This window comes from Canis lupus, chromosome 18 (genome assembly GCF_048164855.1).
Source record: "Canis lupus baileyi chromosome 18, mCanLup2.hap1, whole genome shotgun sequence".
In the NCBI taxonomy this organism is placed as follows: Eukaryota; Metazoa; Chordata; class Mammalia; order Carnivora; family Canidae; genus Canis; species Canis lupus.
In genome coordinates, this window is record NC_132855.1 from 50076788 (window position 1) to 50100483 (window position 23696).

Here is a 23696-nt window from a genome sequence, read left to right on the forward strand (position 1 = left end):
CGTACTACTGAAACCTCCTACAGACCATTTGTCAATCACATTTTCCTTCCTCCTCTGCTCCCTGAAATAGTAACTCACTTGAATTTGTAGTTTATCAATCCTATGCATAATTCATACCATTACTTTACATGTACTTACTCACAATGAATATATTGTCTTGTGCATTTCCACAGCTTTTATGTGACATCATCTTATATGTGTCATTCGTAATGTGTCATTTTGTGCTTGTTTTCATTTCAAAAGATGTTTTTGCATTTAATGGGTATTATATCTTCATTTATGTCTGTAAATAGCTAAACATTATTATTTTTAAAGTTATTATCTGATTTTTTCTAATAACCTATGTAGCAAATTCATGGTCTGATTTTTATCTTTATGGCTGGCTTTCCTCATGAACATTCTATTTAGTTTGCTGATTTATTTGATTGAATTTTTGTACCTTTTCTCTTTCTCCCTCTTCCCCTACCTGTCAGCCCATTCCCTTTTTTCCTTTCCTTTTATCTCTATCTTCCCTGTAGGGGATCCAGAAAATTGCCATTGCTTTTACCTGGATCTTTGCTTCAGACCAAATCCTATTGTGCCTCATAACAGCATTTCAACCTACCCACCATCCCACAATGACGTATCCATTATTATTGCTTTGGGCTTTTGTAACAGAATCTGTGGAGCAAAGGCCAATGGAACATGCCAACTACAATGGTTTTGTCAAATAGAGATTAATTTTTCTCACATAAGAGAAATTCTGGACACAGGCTATCCGTGAAATCATAGATGTCTAAGCTTTTTCCAACCTTCTATTTCCCTATTGTTAGAATGTGATTTTCATCCTCAAAGACTCCAGAGAGCTCTTATATTTCCGTGCATCCTGAGGGAGAAAGGAAGTGAAAAGAGCAAAGGTCAATACAGCATACCAGCTACACTTGTAAATTAAATATTGCTGGAAATTCCACTAAATATTTTCCATTTATCTTCTTGGCCCCATTATGTATTTGTGACAACGTTACCTCCACAGGAGTCTGAGAAGGCAAGTATTTTAATTGGACATATTTTTCAGCTGAGAAAAATTGGGAACATCTTAGTAAGGAAGGGGGGGGAGAGGAAACATTGGGTGCTAAACTAGCAGTAATTTGACAGAGATGTTGGGGCTATTGCAGATTTATCCTCTGGGCCAGGGGCAGCCTAGCTGGGTGCCTACCTAGGTGCCTACTCACTTGGCTATGTTCCCATCCTCTCAACTCTTTCAAGCCTATAGCTTCTTCTTCTTTTTTTTTTTTTTTTAAGATTTTATTTATTTGTTCATGAGACACAGAGAGAGAGAGAGAGAGGCAGAGACACAGGCAAAGGGAGAAGCAGGCTCCACACAGGAAGCCCGATGCAGGACTCGATCCCGGGACTCCAGGATCATGCCCTGGGCAGAAGGCAGGTACTAAACCACTGAGCCACCCAGGGATCCCTTTTTTAAGTTTTTAAAAAAGATTTTATTTTTATTTAAGAGAGAGAGTGTGTGCACCAGCTAGGGGAGGGACAGAGAGAAAGAGAAGCAGACTCCCTGCTGAGCTGAGAGCCTGACAAGGATCTCAACCTGGGGCTTGATCCCAGGATCCTGAGATTATGACCTAAACTGAAGTCAGATGCTTAAACCAACTGAGCCACCTGAGAGCCTTGGACCTACAGTTTCTTCTAAAGAAGAATTGGGGGAACCCTGGGTGGCGCAGCGGTTTAGCGCCTGCCCTTGGCCCAGGGCGCGATCCTGGAGACCCGGGATCAAATCCCACATCGGGCTCCCGGTGCATGGAGCCTGCTTCTCCCTCTGCCTATGTCTCTGCCTCTCTCTCTCTCTATCATAAATAAATAAAAATTAAAAAAAAATAAAGGAGAATTGGTAACTCCTGCTGGCAGGAGTTTTACATTTTTTTTTTTTAAAGGGTTGTTCAAAAATAAAAGAAGGATATGTGAAAGAGACCCTCAAAACCTAAGATATTTACTATTTGGTCCTTTGTTTCTTTTTTTTTTTAAAACACTGACTCTTTTTTAAAAATATTTTATTTATTTATCCATAAGAGAGGTAGAGACACAGGCAGAGGGAGAAGCAGGTTCCATGCAGGGAGCCTGATATGGGACTCAATCTTGGGATTCCAGGATCACACCCTGAGCCGAAGGCAGACGCTTAACTGCTGAGCCACCCAGGCATCCCCTATTTGGTCCTTTGTAAGAGAATTTTTTGACACTGTTTTAAAGCCCCAAGCTCAGGCTCCTGCAGGCTTTCCCCTCATCTTCCTTTTTAGTTAGCTATAACTACTAGATACTGTGGAATATTTTTATTTTCCTATTACTCTATAGGAATTGTGTTTTCTACTCTTACTTTCTTCTTTAGCTTGGAAGCCCAACATCCCTGTGACTTCATCCCACCCATTATATTATACACACACATCACATCTACACATATGTTATGTTTATATATATATGTATGTGTATACATATATATGTATATATGTAATGACAGTGAATGACTCATGTATCCCAGTTTTGAGTCAATCAGCAGATGGCATTTTGCTGGCTGCAGGAACTGCTTCAGTGGGTTCAGGGAACATAAGCTTAAGCTTTTGGTTAGTTAGGGTGGGCAGTATTCTCTCCAGCTAGGCACAAAAGAGGAAATGTAAAGCCCAAATGCTTCTTGCAGACATCCCATGAGCAAGGTGAAATGAGTCTTAGAACAAGACTGACATTGCGAGGGACAATGGAAGCAGGCGGAGGAAATAGAGTAAACCGATTACAAGTTCTTTTCTGCCTCTGGATTTATGTCTTTATTTATGTCCTTATTATTATTATTATTATTTTTAAATTTTGCCACTCAGAGTGGTCCATGGACCAGCAAAATTACTATTGTCTGGGAGCTTGTTAGAAGACTCTAAGGCCCCATCCTAGACCAACCCAACAAAATCACAAACTGTATTTCATCAGAATCTCCAAGTGATTAGCAGACATCAAAATTTCAGAAGTATTTCTATAGGGATCCCTGGGTGGTGCAGCGGTTTGGCGCCTGCCTTTGGCCCAGGGCGCGATCCTGGAGACCCGGGATCGAATCCCACGTCAGGCTCCTGGTGCATGGAGCCTGCTTCTCCCTCTGCCTATGTCTCTGCCTCTCTCTCTCTCTCTCTCTCTCTCTCTCTGTGACTATCATAAATAAATAAAACTTAAAAAAAAAAGAAGTATTTCTATAGCAGTGGCTCTCTAGATGTGGTTTGTGGATCCCTGAGGGTTTCTAAGGCCTTTCTGTAGAGTCTGAGAAGTCAAACCTGGTTTCATAATAAGACATAATTTGCCCTATCTACAGTACCCACTGCTATAGTCTTCATATTCTCAGTGAGAGGGAGTTTTTCTCCCTCTTTACTTTATAGTAGACCTACGCACTTTCTGATTTTTTTTAAAGATTTTATTTATTTATTCACAAGAGACACACACACACACACACACACACACAGAGGCAGAGACACAGTCAGAGGGAGAAGCAGGCTCCATGCAGGGAGCCTGAAGTGGGACCCGATTCTGGGTCCCCAGGATCATGCCCTAGGCTGTAGGCGGCGCTAAACCACTGAGCCACCGGGGCTGCCCACTTTCTGAGTTTTTAGCATAGTTTTCTCTTTCTTCTTATACGAGTGACCAAGTTCATACTGGGAAGAGCCCACTCCTAATCCATGGAGGTTAGGTGTGGATGACCACCTACCTTTACTTAATGCTTTCTTTCTCGGTAAGAAGAGATCATCTAAGTTTGGCCAATTAACAAATTTAGTTTTCCTATCCAGTGACTGATTCAGATTTTGGTATATGATCCATGTTGGTGCATTCAGAAGAAATACCAACACTTGGTTTTTCTGGCAATTTGGGAACAAGAAGCTCTCTTTTTCTTATTTGCTTTTTTTTTTTTTTTAAGATTTTATTTATTTATTCATGAGAAACAGAGAGAGAGGCAGAGACACAGGCAGAGGGAGAAGCAGGCTCCATGCAGGGAGCCCGATGCAGGACTCGATCCTAAGACCCCAGAATCATGCCCTGAGCCAAAGGCAGAATCAACTGCTGAGCCACACAGGTGTCCCTACCTTATTTGCTTTTTAAAAAGATAGTATTAAAAAAATAAAAATAAATAAAAATAAAAATAAAATAAAATAAATAAAAAGATAGTATAGGCTAGCATTGCCAGTAGTTCCCTTTGGAGATGGTTTCTCTGTTATAGCCAGGTATAGAATTGAAGTCTAAAATAACTTTGCTTAGAATCATGAAACATATGCTATGTAACTGAAAGCCAAATCTATTTTGTGAAACAAAGGCAACGTATAACATTAACTAAAACCTTAGAAATTTACCAGTTCACGTTCATTTCCTTCCAGGTACTGGTATTGATTTTTACTTGTCTTTGTAATTGATGATATTGAAAACATTATTTTCCCCTCTATTTTCATGAGTTCTTGAGTGAAGTTTAGGTAGGCTTCATGAATATCAAATCCAGATGTTTTGAATTGAAGTTTCTAGCAGCCCTTTTTTTTCTCTTTTAATTCTCAGTACCTAGCACACTGCTTGCTTCATAGTCATTGCTGAAGTGAAAAAGGAATTTTGAATGCAGCTATTGAAACTGCAAATCCTTCCTTGACTACACTGAATTATTATGTTGTTAATTTTGTAAAGAGTTGAAAACATTTTTTCAAGGTTAACATTCTATTATCCTACAAGGATCCCCAATTATAATTTGACTTCTAAAGCTTCAAAGAATATTATTAAAAACCTTATAGAAAAATGTTTCCTTAATATATTTATTGTGTACCTAATATATGCTGGGTCTTACCTTGGTTTGAATAAGATACAATCCACAATCTCAATACTCAAAAAAGGTCCTATTTGGTAGATAAGATGAACATAAGCATACTTTTAACTTGTGTTGTAAAAGTAGCAGATGCAAAACACGAAGTGATAAACTTTATCTGTGAAGAGCAGAGAAGTGCATTGAAGTGTGTGACAAGCAGAGCTAGAGGATATTATAGACGAAAGAAAGGCATATTCAAATGCACCAGCATTCGATGCACAGATATTTGAGGGGAACTGTAAACAGTTTAGAATTGTCTGAAAGAGGGATGATAGGAGATGAAACTAAAGAGAAAGGCTGAATCCAGATCAAGATTGTGTTTGTCATATCAAGGAAATTTGATGTTGTTCAGCTGACCACTGCTACTTACTTCTAAGAAAATCCACTTGAAAAACATTCAAATCCCTCCTAAATAATTTGAGATTATAGTATCTTGTATCTTCCTCCTTCTGTGGGAATCATTTATATATACAAATGGGATCCTTTCAAATGTCTTGTGGGGGACAGAGAGGTATTCCAGAAGCAATGGGGAAGTGGATGAGATGATAGACTTGAAAGGTAGGCTTAAGGCAGTGGCTGTGTGAATGGGGAGGTAGATAGGTCTTAAGAATTTGAGGGACGATAGGATCGAAGGAATTCTATAAATCATGGCTTTAATCTAACTTATTTATTTATATTTTAGTGAGAAGAAGGAAGCTTTAAAAATAGTTACCCCTTAGGTTTTCATGGATATAAGCAGTGAACTTTAGATCTGATAATAATATGTTACTTAATTTTACAAATTAAAGTATATATACAAAGTATTTTTAGGCTATTTATAGCCCCTTTAGAGAATAATAAACATATTAAATAAAGGGGGAGGGGCTACTGCCTCATGAACTGCAATAGTGAATTTACAGCTTTCCTTGAGACTTTGATTAAAGATGACCACTTACTCCTCCACTTCACATTCAATGTCATACTCATGTATAATTTTGTTTGTTTTTTGTTTTTTTTCTGTAAGATTTTATTTAGTTATTTATTCATTTAGAGAGAAGGGGGAGGGGCAGAGAGAGAGGGAGAAAGAATCTTAAGCAGACTCCCCTGCTGAGTGCAGAGCCCTACTACTCGGTGGGGCTCCATCTCACAACTCTGAAATCATGACCTGAGCCAAAAATCAAGTAAGGCACTGAACCAACTAAGCCACTCAGGTGCCCTGGTGTATAGTTTTATACTTTCTGAAATTGTCTAATATCTATTGGTTCCAATTTTATACAGAAAATATTAAATTAGTTTTGGTGATCCTGACTGTGACTTTTTCCTAAATTTCTTCTGTCTTTCGTTACCTTCATTGTAATTTGCATTTTTGATTTTATAACTTGGTTAGTTGGAGTAATCCTTCTCAATTTCTTTCTTTCTTTCTTTCTTTCTTTCTTTCTTTCTTTCTTTCTTTCTTTCTTTCTTTCTTTCTTTCTTTCTTTCTTTCTTTCAGATTTTATTTAGGGACACCTGGGTGACTCAGTGGTTGAGTGTCTGCCTTTGGCTCAGGTCATGATCCCGAGGTCCTGGGATCAAGTCCCACATCAGGATTCCTGAAGGAAGCCTGCTTCTCCCTCTGCCTATGTCTCTGCCACTCTGTGTCTCTCATGAATAAATAAATAAAATCCTTAAAAAGACAGAGAGAGCACAACAGGGGAAGCAACAGAGGGAGAAGCAGGCTCCCTGCTGAATAGGCTGCCCCATGCCAGGCTCAATCCCAGGATCCTGGGACCATGACCTGAGTTGCAGGCAGACACTTAACCAACTGAGCCATCCAGGAACCCTCAATTTCTTTTACATCATGACCATGTTTTTATACATACAATGTATGTATACAGAACATGAAAGGCAATAGATAAGGCTGCTTGCTTTAGGAGACCACAAGCCAGGTGCTGTAGCCTACCATACCTTATCAGGCCACTCAATGTTGGCAGGAATTGCTATCTGCTCATGACCCCATAGGCCATTCACACTGGTTGGAATGCTCTGAGTTGTGGAATGGGACTTAAAGAGCTCATTACTATAGGATGCACACCTGCACTGTTCAGCAAGTATTGTGATAGCACTTGACATATCATGTAACACAAATGCCAACTGGCTCTAGGAACAGTTGCTAGTGGTCCCATAGGTTTATGAAACTCAGGATGACTTAACAATCATTACAGAGAACATGACTGAAAGCATTTATTTTATTGATGAAAGCTCAGTACTGTGTTGAATAGCAGTGGTGAGAGTGGACATCCCTATCTTGTTCCTGATCTTAGGAGAAAGGCTCCCAGTGCTTCCCCATTGAGAATGATATTTGCTGTGGGCTTTTTGGAGATGGCTTTTAAGATGTTGAGGAATGTTCCCTCTATCCCTACACTCTGAAGAGTTTTGATCAGAAATGGATGCTGTATTTTGACAAATGCTTTCTCTGCATCTAATGAGAGGATCATATGGTTCTTGGTTTTTCTCTTGCTGATATGATGAATCGCATGGATTGTTTTACGGGTGTTGAACCAGCCTTGTGTCCCGGGGATAAATCCTACTTGGTCATGGTGAATAATTTTCTTAATGTACTGTTGGATCCTATTGGCCAGTATCTTGTTGAGAATTTTTGCATACATAGTACTGGAAGTCCTAGCCTCAGCAATCAGACAAAAAAAGACATTAAAGGCATTCAAATTGGCAAAGAAGTCAAACTTTCCCTCTTCGCCGATGACATGATACTCTACATAGAAAATCCATAGTCTCCACCCCAAGATTGCTAGAACTCATACAGCAATTTGGTAGCGTGGCAGGATACAAAATCAATGCCCAGAAATTAGTGGCATTTCTATACACTAATAATGAGACTGAAGAAAGAGAAATTAAGGAGTCAATCTCATTTACAATTACACCCAAAAGCATAAGATACCTAGGAATAAACCTAACCAAAGAGGTAAAGGATCTATACCCTAAAAACTATAGAACACTTCTGAAAGAAATTGAGGAAGACACAAAGAGATGGAAAAATATTCCATGCTCATGGATTGGCAGAATTAATATTGTGAAAATGTCAAAGTTACCCAGGGCAATTTACACGTTTAATGCAATCCCTATCAAAATACCATGGACTTTCTTCAGAGAGTTAGAACAAATTATTTTAAGATTCGTGTGGAATCAGAAAAGACCCCGAAGAGCCAGGGGAATTTTAAAAAAGAAAACCATACCTGGGGGCATCACAATGCCAGATTTCAGGTTGGACTACAAAGCTGTGGTCATCAAGACAGTGTGGTACTGGCACAAAAACAGACACATAGATCAATGGAACAGAATAGAGAACCCAGAAGTGGACCCTGAACTTTATGGTCAACTAATATTCGATAAAGGAGGAAAGACTATCCATTGGAAGAAAGACAGTCTCTTCAATAAATGATGCTGGGAAAATTGGACATCCACATGCAGAAGAAGGAAACTAGACCACTCTCTTGCACCATACACAAAGATAAACACAAACTGGATGAAAGATCTAAATGTGAGACAAGATTCCATCAAAATCCTAGAGGAGAACACAGGCAACACCCTTTTTGAACTCAGCCACAGTAACTTCTTGCAAGATACATCCACATCCACGAAGGCAAAAGAAACAAAAACAAAAATGAACTATTGGGACTTCATCAAGATAAGAAGCTTTTGCACAGCAAAGGATACAGTCAACAAAACTAAAAGACAACCTACAGAATGGGAGAAGATATTTGCAAATGACATATCAGATAAAGGGCTAGTTTCCAAGATCTATAAAGAACTTATTAAACTCAACACCAAAGAAACAAACAATCCAATCATGAAATGGGCAAAAGACATGAAGAGAAATCTCACAGAGGAAGACATAGACATGGCCAACATGCACATGAGAAAATGCTCTGCATCACTTGCCATCAGGGAAATACAAATCAAAACCACAATGAGATACCACCTCACACCAGTGCGAATGGGGCAAATTAACAAGGCAGGAAACAACAAATGTTGGAGAGGATGCGGAGAAAAGGGAACCCTCTTACACTGTTGGTGGGAATGTGAACTGGTGCAGCCACTCTGGAAAACTGTGTGGAGGTTCCTCAAAGAGGTAAAAATAGACCTGCCCTACGACCCAGCAATTGCACTGTTGGGGATTTACCCCAAAGATACAGATGCAATGAAACGCCGGGACACCTGCACCCCGATGTTTGTAGCAGCAATGTCCACAATAGCCAAACTGTGGAAGGAGCCTCGGTGTCCATCGAAAGATGAGTGGATAAAGAAGATGTGGTTTATGTATACAATGGAATATTCCTCAGCCATTAGAAATGACAAATACTCACCATTTGCTTCAACGGGGATGGAACTGGAGGGTATTATGCTGAGTGAAGTAAGTCAATCGGAGAAGGACAAACATTATATGGTCTCATTCATTTGGGGAATATAAATAATAGTGAAAGGGAATATAAGGGAAGGGAGAAGAAATGTGTGAGAAATATCAGAGAGGGAGACAGAACATAAAGACTCCTAACTCTGGGAAACGAACTAGGGGTGGTGGAAGGGGAGGAGGGCGGGGGTCGGAGTGAATGGGTGACGGGCACTGGGTGTTATTCTGTATGTTGGTAAATTGAACACCAATAAAAAATAAATTAAAAAAAATAAAAGCACTAAAAAAAAAAGAAAGCTCAGGAACATTTGACAGGACATTGTAAATGCCCAATTCTTTTATTTCATAAATGAGAACATATGAGATTAAAAAAATTGTGTCTTGACTTGAATAGACATTAAATGACTGGACTATAAGCTCTATGAAGTCAGGGAATTTTGTTAACTGCTCTATGCTGTTGTACTGTAGAGATCGTAGCACATGGCAGAAGTTTTCTAAAATTCTGTTTCATGAATGAATGAATTGGCTAGGGTCACTCAGGTAATGAAAGCCAAAATGAGAATTACAATCTTCTATCTCCCAGTTCAATGATTTGATCCACTGTGCCTAAGACTGTATGTCACATTGTTATCAATGCTCTGTGAACAATCCATTATGTGGCACAAAGCACAGAGGGTCATGAACACATCCTAGAACTGAATATTTTAAAGATTTACCTGCTGTTTTGTAACACTTCCTATCCATCATATTTATAAATCAAACATGAAAAATTTGGGTTGCCATAAAACTTATATTTATCTTAATATATTTCTGTAAAGAATGTTAAAAACAACAAAGTTGCTCTTCTATGAGCTTTCACAAAATTTTTTCTCCTTTGGTAGTTTATAGCATTTTGCCGTTTGCTTGAGTCATCGAATGTATTTAGATTTATCTTTACTTCCTACTAATTAAATAATGAAAAGCAAAACTTTAAATAAAGTAATTACTAATGTATCCTATATGCATTAAAATTAGAGTGAGCACCATCACTGAAAGTTTATATCACTCACACATTCATTAAACATTCATTAACCTCACCTCAGGTATAGGTGTCCTTGTTTACATATTTCAGATTTGCATATATCTGCCCTGAACAAGATTTCAAAAATGTTTATGGCCCTATGACCACCTTAATTATGAATCCCCAGGCAGATGTTTGTGAAATCCTTACCCAATGTGGCTTTTCCCCTCTTCTACCAGGTTTTTATTCAGTTCAGTATACAAGGTGACACTAAGATAGGACAAATGAAGTTTCAGTGTGGGTCCCTCCATCTTCCCCTTGTAATTCCTGACCTGGTAGGTACCAAAGCCAGAAGGGACCTGAGATAAGAATGCTGGGTCATATGAAAGCTGCTGTTTCGCCTGACTGATGGGGAAAGGAAAAGGCTTCGATTTTTCACAATCTAAATGACATTCTCTTTCTCTAATGTATGGTCTTAAGCCACTTTTTGAGAATTGTGTTTCACAGAAAGACCCCCAGACCAAAAGATATTTCATTCTTTGATAACGTTTTTGGGAATATTCATATAGAAATGCTACACATGATCCTGGGGTAAGGCGGCCCCACTGGAGGTGTGTAATCTGGCAACTGGCCTTTGGGTTTGGTGTAGATCCTTACTAGTTTCTGTTAGTACCAAATATTTTCCGACAGATCACCAATATTCCAGGTCAGAGATGGATGGACAGTGAGGCACCTTATATATGATACCCAATTCTTCAATGGAGATCTGATCAATCTTATTTAACACATAGATACAAAGGATATAAACTCTGTTTTCTTCCATCGCATCAGCGAGGTCATCTACTGTGCATCACTGTGCAGAGCCATACCGGCATTACTAATTTTATATTCAGCCAGAATGCTATTCATACTTTCAGCATTCAGCTCACTCTGAAGGCAAGTGATAGTGAGATTGATGCCTCCCTTATCCTTCTTTTTAAAACCAATGTTAGGGGTTTGCTGTTCAAGTGAAAGCTAAAGTCTTCCAGCTTGTTTTCAATTATCTTATGTCCCAGTGGTTTCAGGACATCCAGAACAATCAGGATCAAGTTATATTCTCAGGCCACTGCAATGACTTCCTTTACTTTTTCCATTCTTGGCACCTTCATTGATAACTGGGAGATCCAGAATCTGGGTCCTGGCACTTTTGTATCGATGACACCAGGATCTGTGGTGGGATAGTGAACTCAGGCTGTCTTGTTGAAATATCCCCTACCAGGTTACTGAGCAGTGTTGATTTCTCCACAGATGGAAAATCCACAATATATTTGAGCATCCCTATGTCCTGGTCACATCAAAATCTTCTCCTAGCCGGTGACCACCACCTTTTGGAGTAATGAGTTCTCTGCAAAGCTTAGAAAGGCAAGCCTTAATCAGATTTAGGTGGGACATTGTGGCCTTGTTTTTCTTGAGGTTAAGCCATCTCAGCTTTGATCTCTGTGATCCTGATGAAGATGCTGTTCCTGGTGGCAAATCTTGGGGGTTCCATGGTCTCCACATTGTATCCTGTCACACACCTGGCGCAGATTGACCACATCCATCTGGTGCTAATGCAGTGCACAGACGAGATACTTCCTACGTCTAGGGAGAGTTCCACGTGGGAGGTTCCCAGAGACACAGCGTGGAGCCTTCTCCTCTCCACTCCCCTCAGCCAACTCCCCATTTTTTAAGGTTGTTGTTTCATTTCTTCATTAAGGAAGGGGATGCATCATTTACTGTGGACCTTCATGCTGGCCCCTCTGTGCACACAGGTTTGTATTGCTGAACTCTGCACACTGAATAAAACAAAACAGAAAGACAAGTTTGTTGCAAAAGTTTTGACCTGAAAACTGGGAAACTCAAGGCTATGGGAGTTGTGAGTTCTGAGTTGCTCACAGACTAAAGGGTTGTTGTTGTTTTAAGATTTATTTATTTGAGAGAGAGACAGATCTGGTGCATGAGCGTGTGGGGGCAGGGGCAGAGGGAGAGAGAGAATCCTCAAGCCAACTCCTGGAGGAGCAGGGAGCATGAGTGCTGTCTCCATCCCAGGACCCTGAGATCGTGGCCTGAGCCAAAACCAAGAATCTGTTGCCCAACCAACTGAACCACCTGGGTGCCCCCATACTAAAGGGTTTTAATAAGGCAAATGCAGAATATATTTGGCTTTTTCACCTGATTGCCTAGTGGTCTTCTTCTTTATTTGGATCAGGGTAGCCTAGTCAGTAGAACAGGAAATCCAAAGATGAGGTGTAACAGACTTGGTGTTTGGGGATTGGCTTGGCGTCCTTTGCAGATTTCTGAGAAGAGCTGTAAGTTTCTGTAACTAAGATAAATTTGTTTTATTTTGTTTAATGTAACTGCACTGGCCAACTTAATTTTGTCCTTAACATATAGGGCTCCACTTTTGTTTTAGTTCTATGGTATACACATGTGTATATACACATCTGTAGGAGGCCAGAGCTCTGATGGGTTGAGGAGATCTACCTCTTTTATAAATAAGTGTATTAGGAAGAGGCTGATTCTAACAGATGGGTGGCTGTAGCCTCACCCTAGTGGGAAGCCAGCTCTTTCTGGATGCCTGGGTACAGCTAAAGCACTGAGGGTTGGGTGGGGGTGGGGGTAACTGGATGGTGAGAGGAGCTTAGGAGAACATATCAGCTTCCATCCCTCTCACCCTTTCCTGGACTGGTGGCCAGACCTAGCCCTGCCCCTGAGGCAGGTCACTGGGCTCTATGGGGACAGGATCTGAAGACTCTGAGCGCTCCATGGGACCACTCCTTGAGCTCTTCTCCATGCCATACTTGTCAGAGTCCATGACTCTTCATTTTTCATGATAATTTATATTAATCAAAAAATTTTGGGGGGGAATGAGAAATTGAATCATTGAAATAAGAATTGATAGCAACTTGGCAGAGAGATGTGAATTATACTGCTGTCCCTTTCTTTCTCCTCTAGACTGTAGTGTATAGAAAGCAGGTACTAAAGTGGTAATTAGCAATTGCCACATTATCTGTGATTTTTGAGATATTATGGAAAAAAGGGAAGATTACAGAATTTAGAGTAGAGAAAAACTAACAATTTGGGTTTTTTTAAAAAAGATATTATTCTGAAAATTGTAGGTTATTAGATTTGTAATTAATACCAGAGAAGAGGGGGCACCTGGATGGCTCAATGGTTGAGCATCTGCCTCTGGCTCAGGTCATGATCCCAGGCTTGTGGGATCAAGTCCTGAAAGGGGCTCCCTGGAGGGAGCCTGCTTATTTCTCTGCTTCTCTCTGTGTCTCTTATGAATAAATTAATGAAATCTTAAAGAAAGTGCTAGAGAACAGTTTCAATTTTGTTGTGAAAGGGACAGTTTATTCACATAAAGAACAGGGTGTATTGATTAGTAGGAGTTACTATGTGGTAATTTAGAATAAATTTTGCCAAAAAAATCCCTTAATTTCAGGATTTGGTAGGGTTTCACTGGTATACCATGTTCTTAGCTAATCACTTAACAGGTTTTTAAAACATGCTTGAAGGAGAAATAAAAACATGCTGACAAGATGATTCTTGAGAACTTTAAGCTTTTTGTAACAATGTAACAGAAGATTCTTACCTAGAAGTTGCACATTTCCTGTTTGAATATTATTACTGACTTAGAACACAGAGGCACACTTATAATACTAATCAACATTCATCTAGCAGTGTAAAATTAATAGCTAATGTAACTTGGAGTAGAATTAGAATTCAGAAATATCTCTAAGAGTTGGAAACAATGGGCTCAATCTGATTAGAAAGCATTTATATGACATGTCCAGAATAGACAAATTCACAGAGACAGAAAGTAGATGAATGGTTACTAGGGCTGGGGGAAGTGGGGAGTGGGGAGTGATTACTAGTGAATGGTTTCTATTTGGAATGATGAAATGTTTTGGAATTTGCTAAGGATAATGGTTGCATAATTTTGTGAATATACTAAAACCTATGAAATGTACACTTTAAAAGGGTGAATGTTATGGTAAGTGAATTATATCCCAATAAAAAGTATAAAAAGACATCTATGGCTAATAAACTGGGAATAGAACAAAAACTTATGAAAAACAGAAGGAGAGGATCCCTGGGTGGCTCAGCGGTTTAGCCCCTGCCTTCGGCCCAGGGTGTGATCCTGAGGTCCTGGGATCGAGTCCTGCATTGGGCTCCCTGCATGGAGCCTGCTTCTTCCTCTGCCTGTGTCTCTGCCCCTCTCTCTCTGTGTCTCTCATGAATAAATAAAATCTTAAAAAAAAAAGAAAAGAAAAACAGAAGGAAACTGAACACAGCAAGAGTTTTTATTTTGCACAGGTAGCCAGGTAAGACTAGTATTCAAAATAACTTATTTATTAAAAGATGGATAAAAGTAAAAGTATATTATCTCCGTTATTGTTTAGCAATGTTTTAGATATCCTAACCGGGATGTATGTTTTATATGTTCTAACATGATATATATCATATTTAAATACTGGAAAAGAGAAGGCAATGCTATATTCAGTGCAAATGGTTTGTTTTTCTACATAGAACACACTAAGGATTTAAAATGAAAACATTTATTTTTATTTTATTTTATTTTATTTTATTATTTTATTTTATTTTAGCATAGTTGACACACAATGTTGCATTAGCCTCAGGTGTGCAACATAGTGATTTGACAATTTGACACATTATGCTATGCTCACCACAAGTGTAGCTACCATTTGTCACTGTGCAAAACTATTACAATATCATTGACTACATCTGGTATGTTGCAGCTTTCATCCCCATGACTTATTCATTCAAAATGAAAGTATTTAGGGATGCTTGGGTGGCTCATCAGGATGCCTGGGTGGCTCAGCGGTTGAGCATCTGCCTTCAGCTCAAGGCATGATCCCAGGGTCCTGGGACCGAATCCCGCATGGGGCTCTCTGCAGGGAGCCTGCTTCTCCCTCTGCCTATGTCTCTGCCTCTCTCTCTGTGTCTCTCATGAATAAATAAACAACATAAAAAAAGAAAGTATTTAAATTTCAAATTGAAAGAATTAAAAAAGGTAGCTGGACAAAAAAGAATTGTTTTTAAAAATCAACAGCTTTTCTGTATGTTATAAACAAACCAACATAACAGAGTGTTAAATGGAAAAGAAAGCTCATTCACAGTAACAATCTAAATAATAAAATACTCAGGAGTTAAATTCATAAGATATGTGCAAGGATGATACTTGACACATCTCAGGGATGGATAATTATAGGAAATTGATTGAAAACAATTTTATGATACAGAGGTTTTCGAGGTAGAGAAGATATTTTTAAGGTAGAGAATCCAAAACTTCTATGAGATTTACAAATGGCTTTAAGAAACAAGAAAGTTCACATATCACTGTCCATGAAGCAGCACTGTCTATAACAGTGTAATGAGAATACATTGAGAAAGAAGCAGAGGAATAGCTTGATAGACAAATAAGTTGTGAGAGAAAGATAAACAGAAGCCTATAGAAGATCAAAACCTCAAGAACTAGTGTATTAAGTATTTGATTTGTGATAAAAGTGACACCTTAAACAATAGAAAAAATGAATTATTAAACAAAAGATTTTCAAGAAAATTATTTAGAAAAAAAATATTTTCTATTTCTTTCCTGCCCCAAATTTCAGATTTATTAAAGAGTTTCTAAGGGCACCTGGGTGGTTCAGTCAGCTAAGCATCTACCTTCAGCTCAGGTCGTGATCTCAGGGTCCTGGGATTGATCCCTATATCAGACTCCTTGTTTAATGAGGAGTCTGTTTCTCCTTCTCCTTCTGCCCCTCTCCCTGCTTGTTTTTGCTCTCACACATGTTCTCTGTCTCAAATAAATAAATAAAATCTTTAAAAAAGTTTATGGAAATTAAATCTTAGAAAAAGTATTCAAAGGAAATATAGGTTAATTTTTACATAATGTATATCTTGAAGAAGAAGGCCTCAAACCATTATTAGAAATGAATATTCTTTTGAGTACAGGAAAACATAGGAACTTTACATAGAGTATAACAGACAAATAACAAACTTGGAAAAGCAGTGCAATATATATGACAAGGCTTAATGTCCTCAATACAGAAAATTCTCTAAAACACTTCAAAGAGAGAGAGATCGAAAGAAAAGTGATCAAAGGCCAAGAAAAAGCAATTTCTAAGAAGAAATACAAATAACTGGTAGACATATAAAATGTTCAAATGTACTAATAATTGAAGGAATTCAAATTTAAATAACAATAATATAGCACTGGCTAATATTAAAAAGTCTGATAATACCCAGTCTTTAAGTTGGAGTTAGGAAATAGACTTTTCCATTCACGGACTGGTGATTGGGGTCTAAACTGCCATTCTGTTTCTGAACGGCAATTTGCTGGTATCTATCGAAAGCCTTAGAAATGTGGGTGAACTTTGACCTAGTAATCACTGTTCTCAGAATATATCCTAGGGAAATCATTATGTAAATACTCACAAATGTATATTTGAGAAATGTCTCTGCAGCATTTTTTATAATGGTGGGAATTTTAAACAGTATCAAGTAGGTTAAATGAATTACGGCTGTGGCAAAAGTAATTTCCCAAAATCGTCATAAAAATATTTCTAGTCCCACATGCTCTTCCTTAACCTTACCCTTCCCCCATTTACAGATGGAGTCTATTTTGCCTCCCCCTGAACCTGGCTAGGACTTTGTGGATCTCTCATTGACTAGAAGATGATGAAAGTGATGTTTAAAAGCAATATGACGTCCATCTGGCTCTGTCTCTTTTCGAGTTTTTGTCCCTTGAAACCTTGTTTGTTCTGTTTCTATGTCATGAGGAAGCCCAGACTCCATGGCAAGGTCACTTGTAAGTGTTCTAGTGGAAAGTCAGTATTTAATCATGTAAGTGAGTGAGATTTCAGATAAAACCAGCCTCCAGCCTTTGAGCCACTATAGCTGATTCTAAGTAGAGCAGAGACAAGTCAGTTAAGCTCTTCCAAACTCTAGATTTGTAAGCAAAAGAAAGATTTTTGTTTTAAGTCACTACATTTTGAAGTGGTTTGTTACATGGCTGTAGTACCTTGTACAGTGTTGTTACATCTGAAACTAGAGTATTGTGAAGCCATTTCAAATGAAATATAGATGGATAAATATTTATCTTAAAAATTTTAAAGACATTTACAAAGTTACAACTTGGAAAAACTTCATAAGATCATAGAATATATATAATTACGTTTTGTATGTGTGCACAAAAAAAATGCACAGAAATATCCAACAGCCAGCGTATGTATGCATAGAAAAAAAGGAGGTTGATAAAATATTTACCAAAATGGAAATACTAGTTGTCTTCACATGTTTGGAATAAAGGGGATGACTTATACTTAATTTTTATTCTTGCTCATCTTGCTTGCTGTATTTTCTAATTTTTCTTAAAGTGGATATTGATCATTTGTTCAATAAGGATGAAACAAATTTGGACTTGATCAACTGATGAAGTACAAAATATAGAGGAACCTGGCTCAGAAGCTGTTCATAAGAAAAAGACAGGAGTTTTCATTGATTACAAGTTCAAAGTCAGCCAACAGTGTGCTGTAACTGCCAAAATGTTAATGGAAAATTAGGAAGCAATTACAAAACTTGAGAGTCCGAAGCACTAGAGGCATAAGTCCTTATGAGACACACTGAATGGGGGCGCCTGGGTAGCTCAGTCAGTTAAGCGTCTGCCCCAGGTTCAGGTCATGATCTCAGGGTCCTGAGATCCAGCCCCACATCCTGCTCCCTGCTCAGTAGGGAGTCTGCTTCTACCTCTTATCTCCACTCATGCTATCTCTGTCACTATCTCTGACTCTCTCAAATAAGTAAATAAATATCTTTAAAAAATATGACACACTGAGTAGATTAGACTTTGTGGTATCACAGTTTAAGAAGGACAGCAACCACTTTTCTTTCAGAAGGAACTGATCCTGATGGTGGTAAGACCTGAAATAGGATTATGAGGCACAGTAGAAACATCAGGGACTCCTATTGTGTTAGAGAAGAATAAAACAATGACATATACAGGTATGGAAAAGTGGGATTAAACTTCATCTGGGTAATTTTAGAGAGCAAATATTAAAAAGTGCATGAAAACCTCAAAGAGACAGATTCTGCTCAGTTGGAAAGAATACTTCCAATTAAATTGAGATATTAAAAAATTGAAGAATGTAGTGAGTCCATGTCTCTGATGTTGAGGTTCCTGGATGTCAGGATTTTTAGATCAGATCTCTGTATTTCATGGGTAGGGGTCTACTGAGGTACCACTTAAAGTCTTGTTCTGCCAAAATCTACAAGAGTCTCAGTCATAGGATCAGAGCCTCAAGAATACACACTCCAGACAATATTCTGGAAAGTCACTCCTTAGCATACATTTTTATAACGGGATAGCTCTCTGAATTCCCAGTCTCTGCTAATTACTACAGCTGAGCTAAGTTTGGCAGTGATTTTTCTCAGAATTAAGGACTATTTCTGAAGATGATGTGTGTTTTAATTAAGTCTCCTCATTAAAACTTTCTAGCTTGAATTCAAGCTACTGTTGGTCTCCATGCAGCACATAATAGATATTTGGCCATTTCTTATTTAATCTGATTAATGTAGACAGCTCATCTTAATCACTCAGCCCCACAAAGTGAACTATAAGGCTTTTTTGTCCAGATAGGCTGAGTGTGGTAGATCTGTTTCTTATGTACTTCTTTTAAGTGGAGTTCATGATACACCTGAAAATTCTGGTTACCTGCAGATACAAGATTTTATCAAGTTGTTTGAAGAAAAAAGATAATATTTTCTCCTTTCTCTACGAGCAATTATGAGGAACCAATTTAAATGGAGCTTTTGAAAGAATATTTTTTTATTAAGAAAGGAATAAGAAAATAAACTCTTATGAGTTTTGTTAATACCCATGCGATTTTCCTACCATGAGACTCTTCGACCCTGAACTGCCCGTCTTGCTCATGTTTAGCTAGCACTGATGGATTTCAGGTGGTCTGTATTTATAATTAAATGTCACCCTACCTTACTTTGCTAAAGCATAGACACAAGTCTCTATAAACACTTGGTATTTCGACCAAATGGTCTTGCTTCCATCACCTCCTTCCATAGTTTTCCTTTGGTCTTGAAAACAGGAGGTGATGAGTGAGTTATGTAATTAAAAGCATATTCTCAGAAAATACATGGTCCTCTTCTCTTGGCTTTCACCCAAATATATTCAAATAACTGGACCCAGCATGTGGCACTGAAAGGGAGATTTTATGGTATCTACAAAATAACCAAATTTGATTTGTTAACTGTACCTAAGATGAACTTAGGCAGTTCCTAATAATATAATTAAAACAAAATCTTACATATTAATAATAGCAGAGAAAGTCTGTATGAAATTCAGGAGAAGATAAAGATACATGAGAGATATTGAAATATTCCACTTCCTAGAAATGATGTCTCTTTAGAATATATCTAATAGAACAACTTAAATCATTTTCTGTGGAAATTTAAAAAGACAAGTCCCCAGTTAGGATATAAATAATAAGCAAAAAGAAGAAATATATAAATGTATGATATATCTGTCTTTACTAACCATTTAAAAAACCTTATCAGCAAAAAGTCTGAGTGTAGACTGTATTCAAATGATCTGTATTATTTACTATCATTCAAGATATAAACCACTTTCAAATAAAATTATTCCTAGGAATAATATATATTTGGCTAATTTTTGCTTTATGATTTGTAAAAATTCCTGAACTACTTGCCAAATTGTTGAAATTTCCTTTTCCTTGTGAGGAAGATCTATGTAATGGAAGTCTATAGTGATTCAAAGGCCATCTTAGATTATTTAGACATCTTCAGACAGGCCTTCTTCAATCTGCCTGTGAACCCAGAGGAAATCCTCCAAGCAGGCTCAGACCACAAAAAAAGGCTTCTAAATGACTCCTAGAATTGTGAGTTGAATAAATGTTGATGTTTAAATCCAATGAGTAGTACGTTATGTAACAAAAGCCAACTGATATACTTGAGACAGTCCTGGTGTAGACCCGTTGTCATGGAGTAATTATTAGTAATGCCTCCTTTTATCCTCAAAACTATCTTTGTTTGAGTATAAAATCTACTTAACCAAGTAGTATTATCACCTGCTTATTTGCCAAGCATGTTTTACATTTAAAAATGTCATTAGACAGAGTTACTTTCCGGTTTGAACTCCTTAAGTGAAATCCTAGTTTAGAATAAAATTCAAACTCTTTTAGCATCTATAAAGTCTTATTATAATCTGTCTCTCCCCCCACCCACATTCTCAGCTAGACTTCACTCATGTTATTCTCCCTCTGGTTCTACAGTCCAGTGTACTGGCCTCCTATATTGGCTCCACAAACAGATGCAGTTCTTTCTTAAAACAGGGACTGTGTTTTTCTTTCTGCTTGTAAGTTCTTCTGCTTTAGACAAGCTGCTTCTTTTGTGATTTTAAGGCTGTGCTCAATGCTGCAGTTTGAGAAGTCTGCCCTCATCCCTCTACTCAAAGAAGCCCAACCTCAGTCTTAATTACAGTATACTCCGTATTTCCATCATATAATTTATCACAAATGTTATTTAAAAAAATAAGTTAGTCCACTTGATACCATCAGTCTCTCCCAGTAATAAGTAAGTTCCTTGAAAGGATTGCATCTCAAGGTCTTTTAAGAGCACCCGGCGGAGAGGAGATAAATAAATATTTGGTGAATAAATGCTACATGCTCAACTCTGAACTTAGAATGGAGAATCCTGAATTTGAGTGTTTTTTGTTTTGACTAAGTTGCTTACCCTGGTGACACTTGTTTCATCATCTTGAACATATAAAAACGGGATATTAAATGTGATAATAGAAGAGTGCAAGGTCAGCTGGAATGTGTTGGTAAATGTCAGCTATTATTGTTAGCCTTTATCTCTCAAGATGATGTGGCGCTTTTTACATCAGATATATACTTATTTAAAAAATATTTTTGATAAGCATTAAGTACTTTTGTTAAAGTTCAGGGTAGCCTGTACTTATCTCAAAAGTGAAAAAGTACTACCAATCCCATCCCATCCCATCCCATCCTGCTTCCTATGAATTATTATTTCTTTGGTGAATCTGATTGAACCGAAGGCAAAACAAGCAGCTGTGGCTCATCTTACTGTAAGTCTTCTGTCATGTATTTCTTGTCCATCAGATTACAGCTTAAAAAAAAAAAACTTCATTTTGAAACAGACAAGTAGATTAGGTTTTTTTTATGGGTATTTTTCCCTTTTAACTGAAACAATATCTTGAACTGATATCTCATCATACCACCTCAGTATGATGAAAATGATGAGACTTGTTCCTGATTTGATGTTGAATGATTATAAAACTGGAATTATGGGGATCAAAAAAGGTGTTGCCATTTTCAAAGAAATACTTCTGAATATCACTACTTATAGATAGACCACAATATAGCTTTCTATTAATAAATAATAGGGACTAGTGAAGAGTTACATATTACAGTGAGAATACATTTCACAGGGGCCTTTTAAAATGAATATATAAAATAACTCAAAGAAAAGGAAACAAACTATATTTTTGTGATATATATTTTTCCCGAAGGCATATTCATAACATTTATAAAATACATATATTTTGTGTTTATAAATTACCCTAAATACTCTCTGTCAAACAGGACTGGCCATGGGCAAGACTGGTATTGACAGTTTTGGCCTTGGCTTTTCTCTCTTCAGTTGGTATCCTTTACCAAGTGGAGCATAAATAACACACATTCAGAATAGGTAATATGTTCTCTCTCTCTCTCTCTCTCTCTCTCTGTTTTTAAACTGGAAGTGTAACATATGCACATAGCAAACTTTTCAGAAAGTACAAATGTGTTTATAGTAAAATATCAATTCTCCTCTATCTCTAGATTCTTAGCTCCCTCTGGAAGTAACCTCTGTTGAGTTTCTTTCATATATCTGTTCTGTGCATATGCATACATATTTTATATACGTATGATATTCATCTTAAGCATTAAGAAGAATCTCTTGTCCCTCAAATGGTTCTCTCCTTTGGAACTGTCTTAACCTTTGTTAATCTCAGATGCCTCATCTTTGTAATTAATCCAACTTCAGAGAGTTAATTTGGGATTAACTGGCTATTATTCATGCCCCTGGAAGAGTATGTGGCACAAGGGAGCCATTCTGTGTTAGCTATTATTGTATTCACATTTTTGCCCAAGATCTTGCATCACTGATTGACATAATTACCTCTTAATGGGGGAATTTAAATTTTGAATCCAAATGATTTCATCTCAAAAAAAAAAAAGTTCAACGGTAGAGACTAAGCTTCACACATAGATAAATTCTTACCAAATTCAAAAGAGGATTAAAGATGCTTTAAGCATGAGCTTAGAATATGCAGTTTACTTACTATAGAGCAGAATTTACCTTTCCTTAGATGCCTTTATTCTAATGGTAAATGTCAGAGGGAAATGAAATAATATAGATGGGGACTTAATTTGTCTTTACTCATTTGTTCATTTATTCATTTAAAAAGGATATGTACTATATACTTACTCTGTATCTGACATAAATATAGGTGAATAATAGGCAAATAAAATAATCACAGTCCTTATTATTGTGGGGTTTCCAGGATGGTGGGGACAAAGTTTATCAGTGAAATAATTATGTATATATCATAACAGAAAGTGAAATGTAAGATGTATTTGTGTGTGTGTGTGTGTGTGTGTTGTGTACAACCTACTCCAGCATTGGGTGTGAAGGAGGCCCTTTCAGTGGAATTTTGAAGGAAAAAGGTTTTGATCTAAGAATTTTATTTCAAGCCAATTTGTCAGTCAGTTCTGAAGGCAACTGAGAGTTATTTTCTGTTACTGAAAGGATTATAAAATATACCTCTCAGATACTTCCCTAAAACATACTGTTGGATGATATATTCCAACAGGATCTCTTTCTCATTCTTTTTCTTAACAAAGCCCTTCTTCTTCCTGTCTATATAGAAGTCTGCAAAATCAATGGGGAATACTTACACATGTTTTAATTTACTTTATCTGATTTCTTATGAACTAGAGTTTGTGTTAGTTTATGTAACCATGATTTTAGTTTTATTGTGTATTTTTAATAATTATTTTAATTTTGTTGGACTTGTATTTCTATGAAAATAAAAACAATTTATTGTTTTTATAATTTATTATAAAACCATACCATACCATAATTTATTATTAATAAATAATTATTAATATTATTAATAATCTCATATTACTTATTTTGATAATATAAATGTAAACTCTTTCTGTTAGACAATATGCTGCAACAAACAAATGTGTGCATCTATATAATTTTTCACCTGTGCAAATATATCTTAAAAATGTCATATTGGGGATCCCTGGGTGGCGCAGCGGTTTAGCGCCTGCCTTTGGCCCAGGGCGCGATCCTTCGAATCCCAC

General features: G+C 37.4%; 1 long non-coding RNA gene and 1 pseudogene across 1 annotated transcript in view; one reads left to right on the top strand and one right to left on the bottom strand.

Annotated features, from left to right (window-relative positions):
• The window catches only part of LOC140609187 (uncharacterized), a 121913-nt gene that overhangs the window by 55512 nt on the left and 42705 nt on the right, over nt 1-23696 (top strand). The gene's annotated exons all lie outside the window — the stretch shown is intronic.
• Nucleotides 10535-11770, bottom strand: LOC140608528 (developmentally-regulated GTP-binding protein 1 pseudogene; annotated as a pseudogene).